Here is a 7,635-nt window from a genome sequence, read left to right as displayed (position 1 = left end):
CCTGGGAGTTCACATCTCCGAGGATCTCATCTGGACGACCAACTGCTCCAAGCTGGTCAAGAAGGCTCACCAGCGCCTCTTCTTCTTGACGACTCTGAGGAAGAACCACCTGTCCTCAGACATCGTGGTGAACTTCTATCGCTGCACCATCGAGAGCATCCTGACCAACTGTATAACAGTCTGGTACGGGAACTGCTCTGTCTAGGACCGGAAGGCGTTGCAGAGGGTTGTGAAAACTGCCCAGCGCATCGCCGGAGCACCACTTCCTGCCATAAAGGACATCTACAGGAAGCGGTGTCTGAAAAGAGCTGGGAAAATCATCAAAGACCCCAGTCACCCATCACATGGACTCTTCACCCTCCTGCCCTCTGGGAGGTGCTACAGGAGCCTCCGGACTAAGACCACCAGGTACCGGAACAGCTTCTTCCCCACAGCTGTCAGACTCCTGAACTCTGCCTCCTGACATCTGACCCACACTAAACACATGGACTGGACATACACACACCCACAACCATCTACACACACAATGGACGACTGTACCCTCATACACACAATAATAACATGGACTGAACCACCACTCACAACCACTTTATATAGCTTCTGTAGAAATTATCCACATATCTCACTTATCTTAACTGCACTACTGTATAATTCTGTGTAAATAATCATTCTGTACAATACGATAATTTTTAAATCTACAACTGTTTATAACCTGCATAGTTCACATTTCTGTATAGCTGTATATCTCATATTTCTGTATAGTTTTTTTTTATTTCATATTCTGTATAGTTTTTTTATATTTATATCCTGTTCATAGCTTGTACTCACTACAGCCTGTACATACTTATAGATAAAGCATATTCATAACATACTTCATACCGTGTACATTATAACATACCATAATAGATCCATTTCTGTAATATACTCACATATCTATATTATTGCTAATATATATTTGTAATATATCTATATCATGGCTAAAGCACTTCTGGATGGATGCAAACTGCATTTCGTTGCCTTGTACCGGTGACATGTGCAATGACAAAGTTGAATTCTATTCTATTCTATATGTGAGCGATATTCAAATATTCTCTCTCATGCAGTGAACAGCGGAGAATTCTGTCTACATGCACAAAGTCATCATTTATGAGGCGTACAGCTTGCCACTCCAACTTGGTCCTTGTGGCCAATAAGCCAGTTTTCATCATCTCAACATTTTTCTACATACTGTGTACAGTTCTGGACTAATATGACTTAAATATGGTGGAATTTTTTGTTTTTTATTAAACAGAAGATTTGAAATCCAGTTTTTATTTTACTATGCTAACAGAAAACATGTCTTCAGTGAGGCAGTATCCCAGGCAGTAATGCACGCCATGTGTCTTTTTGACATTTTGATGAGTCATATTCATTTCTATATTATGAAATCTGTATATGACACTTTTACATACCTATTCTGGTCAGCTTTACTCCAGGATTCCACATCAAATCCAGCTGTTCTCTGGCCCAGACATAAATGCTTTCAGCTTCCTGCTTCAGTTCAAGCTGCTCTCCTTCCCCACTGATGGAGATTTTCTCCTGTTCCTCTTTAATCTTTGGAGGCTCTGTGTCCTGCTGGTCCAGACTGGAGCTCCTTTCCTGGTCACTGACCTGCTGATCATCCAGACCTTCATGTTCAACAAAGGGAGGAAGAAGAATCAAGAAGGATTAAAAGGGGTCACCTATTGAGAATTTACCTTATGGTTTCAAGGGCTCTTGCATTCTTGCAGATGCTGCCACAGAAACATTCACTCATAGTCATGTGTTCATTGGGTGATGTTGATGTTGTTTTTTGACCAATGCATTAAACTATATATTTTTAGATATAAGTTGTAACGGACGCCTGTTCTTACACTTGAGTCAATTTTTTTGATTGATGTTTTGTTTCCTGTTTTGTTTCCGTTACATTATTATACTTTAATGTATAATATTGTAACGGAAACAAAACATTAATCAAAAAATTGTTGAAACACAAATTACAACATTGTATAAAAATTACAATCATCAACTCAAATACTTGGTTCTAATTGAACAGAAATTTCTATGAACTTGTAAGAACTGTGTAGAACATGAATCAGTCTGTTTCAGATCCTGAATTTGAAATTTCCACTGAAGTCACGGATAAGAGGCAAGTGGAACCAAGATCGAGGCCATTTGCTTTTTGAAGTTTGCAAAGACTGCTAAATTGTGCCAGTGGTAGTTCACTCTTTGCAAAATAGTACGCTGTTCTAAACAGATCTTTCAGGTTTATTTTTAGTATGTTATTTGCAATTGGTGTTTGTTCTGGGAAAGATATTGCAGACTGAGCAATAATGCATTTCCAATGGGGGCCTTTCTTAAAATTACTGGTCCCAGTAACAGAGGCGCTTGTCGACTCAGAAATCGAGGGAAAACCAACAACACACCCGGCAGAACATTATGTTATTTACACGGGTGCACATAAGTAGTCCCCCATATGGAAAAGATATATATAAATCTTATAAAGTTTGTATCTGTCTTGTGTGAAACTTGTATGAAAAGCAGACAAGAGTAAACACAGATATAAGATCCCTTGAAAAAGTATATAATGAAACTTGTATGTTTTGAATACTTACTAAAACAATATATGAAAGTAATGAGAAAGTGGCCACTTTCATGAGTTAAGTCATATAAGTTTTTACTATTTCTTTTCCATATGGGCCGCATTGGCTTTCAATATAAAAGACGCGCACAAGATAAGAAGTTGCAACGCGAGTTTGCGTCCATATAAAAGGCACTGTTTTTGTCCGCTAGAGTGGGATTTTCACAGCACATTCTGCACCAAATCTCTGTGCGTTCATCATTTGTTTGCCAGCTCACCTCCTGCAACCACTTTTCCAAGAATACGTGCTTGTTTTGTGGTTCGGACTCCTTCTGACAATTCTTTGGAGGGTAAGTAGGGCTGCACGATTAATCGTTAGAAAATCGCGATCTCAATTCATACTTATGTGCGATCTCATTTCCAAATGACAACGATTTAAAAAAAAAAAAATGACGACGACGACTGTACCGCATTTTGATCCGGGACGTAATCTGCATGAAGACAAGCGCTCACTCTTCCTACTCAACAAATGACAAGGGCGGAGCCTTATACCACGTGATACCGAAGCTGGCTGCTAAAATTAGCAGGGAAAAAACAACGGAGAGCACGTCAGGGATGACGAGAAAGTGACTGGAGAAAATCCATCCCGGTCAGCCACCCAAACATCAGGAACCTTATACAGCGCTTCCCTATATCCCTATAAAGTAAATCCGTTGGGCATCTTTCCTTGCCTTTAGACAATAATTCTGATGGCAAAAGAACCAAACGGGGCAGGGAAAAAAAAGAAAAAAGAAAAAAAAAAGGTAGGTACCCCCAACAGAATTTGTTTCCCCTGCATCGGGAGGATGCGCTAGGCTGTCCAAATCATGCACAAACAGTATCCCACAGTTGTTTATGTCTTTGAACCCATTTTTTGATAGCAATGTTGAATATTATTACACAGGGGAAAAAAAAAAAAAAAAAAAACTACGCGTAAAATAATTACACCATGACACCGCCGCCTTTCTAAATGGAGGGACAGTAGCTGCTTGTGTATATGCAAGTGTGTAAAAACTGCAGATAGACTCAAAATACTGTTAATCTTACTATCTGCCATTGCAGAAATTAATCTCATGTAAACAATAACATGGCGCACAGCGTGATGTGAAAGGCACACATCTCTGACATTGTGTGATGAACTCCGTATTCTTCGACCACAGGTAAATGCAAAAATTGAGTTTTCTCCAACCTTTTCGGTGATTCGAAACACTGTTTATGTGCGGACGAAAGGACCAAATGAATAGAAAAATACCCATGTTGGTGTGGACGTAGCATAAAAGAGTTAATAGTTTTACTGCTACCTGTAATTTATTGCAGCTTACTTTTGTTTTATTATTTTCTATCAAAGGTTTAATGTGTGAAATAACTGCAATGGAGTTCGAAAACAAAATATTGGTGAGTGTGCTTGGTGGGAATATTTTTTCTATACGACATTATGGTGTTCTGACAAACCATCCTACTTTGGCAAAACGTCCTACCGTAAGTAGTTTATGCACATTTCTGCTTTCAAAGAGTAATTTCACCACAAATTTAAGTAGGTATGATGGTTTGCCACTTAACTTTGCCCATCAGAGTATACTTGTAGCTCATATTCATAAACCCAGGATGGTTTGCCACTACATTTTACACATTAAAGTATGGTTGTAGGTCACAGTCACAAAGGTATCAATGGTGTGGCACTTGATTTTACCAGTCAGAGTATGTTTCTAGCTCAGATTAACAAAGGTAAGACGATTTGCCACTTAATTTAGCTGTTAAAGTATGCTTGTAGATCACATTCACAAAGGCAGGATGGTTTGGCACTGAATTTTATCAGTCAGAGTATTTTTCTAGCTGATTTTCACAAAGGTAAGACGGCTCGAAACTTAATTTCGTATTGTGCGCATGCGCAGAAACAATGGGTACGATGATTCGTCGGTAGGATGGATTCTCAGAAAACCGGCTCAAAAGCCGCAACAGTAAAAAGGAGATGAATACCAGAGTGTTAGTGAGATAGAGGTTTTATCTTAAATTGGCATAGCAGGTTGGCTAAAATGGCTACCAAGGCAAAGACTAGTGAGCTTCCTGAAAGCCTGCGTCAGGTATGCTTTTATCAACACCAGACTAGGTGGGGCCAATTAGCACCAGCTGAACATACTGAGGAGATTAGGGGGTAAACAGGAACGTAACAGGTGGCTAGTAGCCTTCAGTAATAGCAATAATTCACACGGCAATAACGAAATACATTTCAAACTACATTTGGGCCATTTATTTGTAATCTGTAGTGGAAAACATTTTAAGAGTAACCTTCTCAACACTGCACAGATATAGCTGCATACACTTTACTGGGGTGTATTACTAGTTTAGATCAATGCATTTATGCAAAGCATTTAGATCATGCCCAAGTAAATCATACAATCCCGCAACCCCCCACACCTCCACAAATTTACACACCTGTATTGTGTGACTTTATCCCGAGTCTGATATTAAGCAGTCTTAGCTGACGGATCTCCTCCTCATACTGGACGATCGTTTTTTCAAACTCTGAGAAGATTTCTTCTGCAGCAGAAGTTAATCTCTCCTTGATAAACTCTCTCAGATGCTGAACTGAAGACATTATTGCAACAACAACCGATACCGCCAAACCAACGTCTTCAAACTTAACTCGGGATCTCTCAATGGCCCCATTGCCGCTATTCTTCTTTTATTGCTCTAACGGTAGGCTGGAGGATTCAAGGGCGTAATACTGCCCTCATCAGGTCAGTCCAGTCCAACATAAAGTCTGGTACTTTGCAGAAAACTGTAATTTTGCCATGAGATTATTAGTGATATCCTGGAATAAAGAAAGAAGAAAATACTTTGATTTAAGTTTGATTTATTGGAAAACCCTTTAGTTTGATCCAGCATTAATCATTTAACAGAACAAAGAATAATCCCTTCATTGATTAGAGTCACTCTAAAAATAATTATATAAAATCTTTTTAATAAACGAGGGTCTCCTGATTTCTCTGGTACGGTCCATGAAGTGGAAGTGAAATAACAATATACAAATACATTAATATAAATAAACTACATACATTTAGAGCAGAGAGAAAATTAAAGTTTCATGTGGAGCAAATGATCGTGGACAATTAGGATAAGGCTGTTGATGTGGTCGCCTTTCTCTTCCCCTCTGATAATAACAGCTAACATTTTAACAACAATTTAACAATTTATCAGTGTACAAAAATAAAAAGTATTTATGTTCATGTTGAGTCTGAGTCTGCAGAAGGTCGCAGTGCAGTGGAAGACGTCATGCCTCATTTCATCCTCAACCAGCTCCGCCCTATAGTTAGGCCACATCAGGATCTGCTTCAGTTTGTAACCAGCCCCACCTCGGTGCTGAGGACACCATGATATAACTGCTTAATCGTGCGTACGCCCATCTGGGCCAGCTGGTGAGCACTGTGAAGGTCATGTTTTTTTGGTTGTTTTTTTTTACTTTTTCAGTGCATTTAATACATCAGGTCAGTCCTGGGTGATAAGATAAGAGATAACATCAGATAAGATAACCTTTATGAGTCCCACATGTGGGAAATTTCTTTTGTTACAGCAGAAAGTTACATAGCAAAAATTAGAAAACACTGGAATAGGATAAGATGATAAGAATAAGAATAAGAATAAGGTACTGTACACAACAGACTAGAATAAAATAAAATACTATATACAATAGGATACAAATCTTGTAGTGTTTATAGGAGATGTAAAACCACAGTCATAACAGGGGTTTACCACCATGACACGGACCCCAGCTCAGTGGTGCAGCCTCAGCAATGAAGGTGCTGAACATGGTCCATTTAGACTCAATGTTCCCAGTCTCCCTCTGAATGGTGTCGAAGCTCTGCCAGAGGAGACAGTGACGATCTCAAGGACAGGGACTTTTGCTATGTAAATTACTAAATTCACTTGAGAAAAAATATAAGTTAGTATCAACTAGTGGTAGGACTGAGCTAAAGTGCTATCTGGGTTGATCCAGGTCACTCACCACCCCTGGTGGACACAGGTCAAACTTATATTAGACAATAGAAGGAATAAATAAAAAAAAAGCATAAACAAATTTTCACAATTTTCAAATTGTTAGTGGGCAGAGAATTTCTACATGGGTTAAATACATAACAAGACCACCTGTCTATACGCCAAACGAGATTAATTACACCTGTCTAATTCACTATATTGCCACTGAGGTAAATGAAGTGCAGCCTGCATGGTGTAATAACATAATAAACATTATGAATTAGTATAACACCTGTTAGTTACCTCTTTTCAGGACCGGCCTAGTTTGGTTCTGTGGAGAAAAGCACTTTTGGATTTGCTGCCTCAGTTGTGGTCTGGAACCTGTACGTCGGTAAGATTAGAGCTTCCAGTGACTGTGAAGACTGAACCTAACTCAGACAGTTAAGACGATTCTTGAATTTTGATTTAATCAAGCTTTTGATACAAATTGGTGTTACGATAGCTCCGAGAGGGAGGGGTGTGTTCTTAAATTGCCTGCTATTTTAAATTCATGTTGGGTACCTCCTAAGGAATTGTTGACCGCATTAATTAAGTCCACTGTAATGTTTAATTGGCTAAGTTAATCTGAAAATACCATTGCAGATTTGTTTGAATAATCTTTTTTCATGTCACTGATGGTGGTATAAAAAAGGAAGACATGCTCTTAGCAGACAGGGGAGTTGTGTGTTCAGTGTTTGCTATTATGTGCTCCACTTTTGTTCTGAAACACACAACTTCAGAAGACATTGATGGAGTACGGTTGAGCACCTGGAAAGTGAGGACGAGAATCAATGAACTTAGTATGATTAAGCCCCTTGAATGTGTTGAATCTTCCTGGCCAGTTGCTTCACCAAAAGGCAGATCACACAAAGCCCTGTTTAACAGCTCGTTTGGAAGTACTGTTCGTTTTTCAAAGAGCAGCAGGATTGTGCAGTCGCATATTTTAAAAGCTTTTCAGAATTTCTACAGGCTGGAAAGATGTTGAT

This window comes from Neolamprologus brichardi, chromosome 18, assembly GCF_056152115.1.
Source record: "Neolamprologus brichardi isolate AB-2024 chromosome 18, ASM5615211v1, whole genome shotgun sequence".
Lineage (NCBI taxonomy): Eukaryota > Metazoa > Chordata > Actinopteri > Cichliformes > Cichlidae > Neolamprologus > Neolamprologus brichardi.
Note: the sequence above shows the minus strand (reverse complement) of the source record.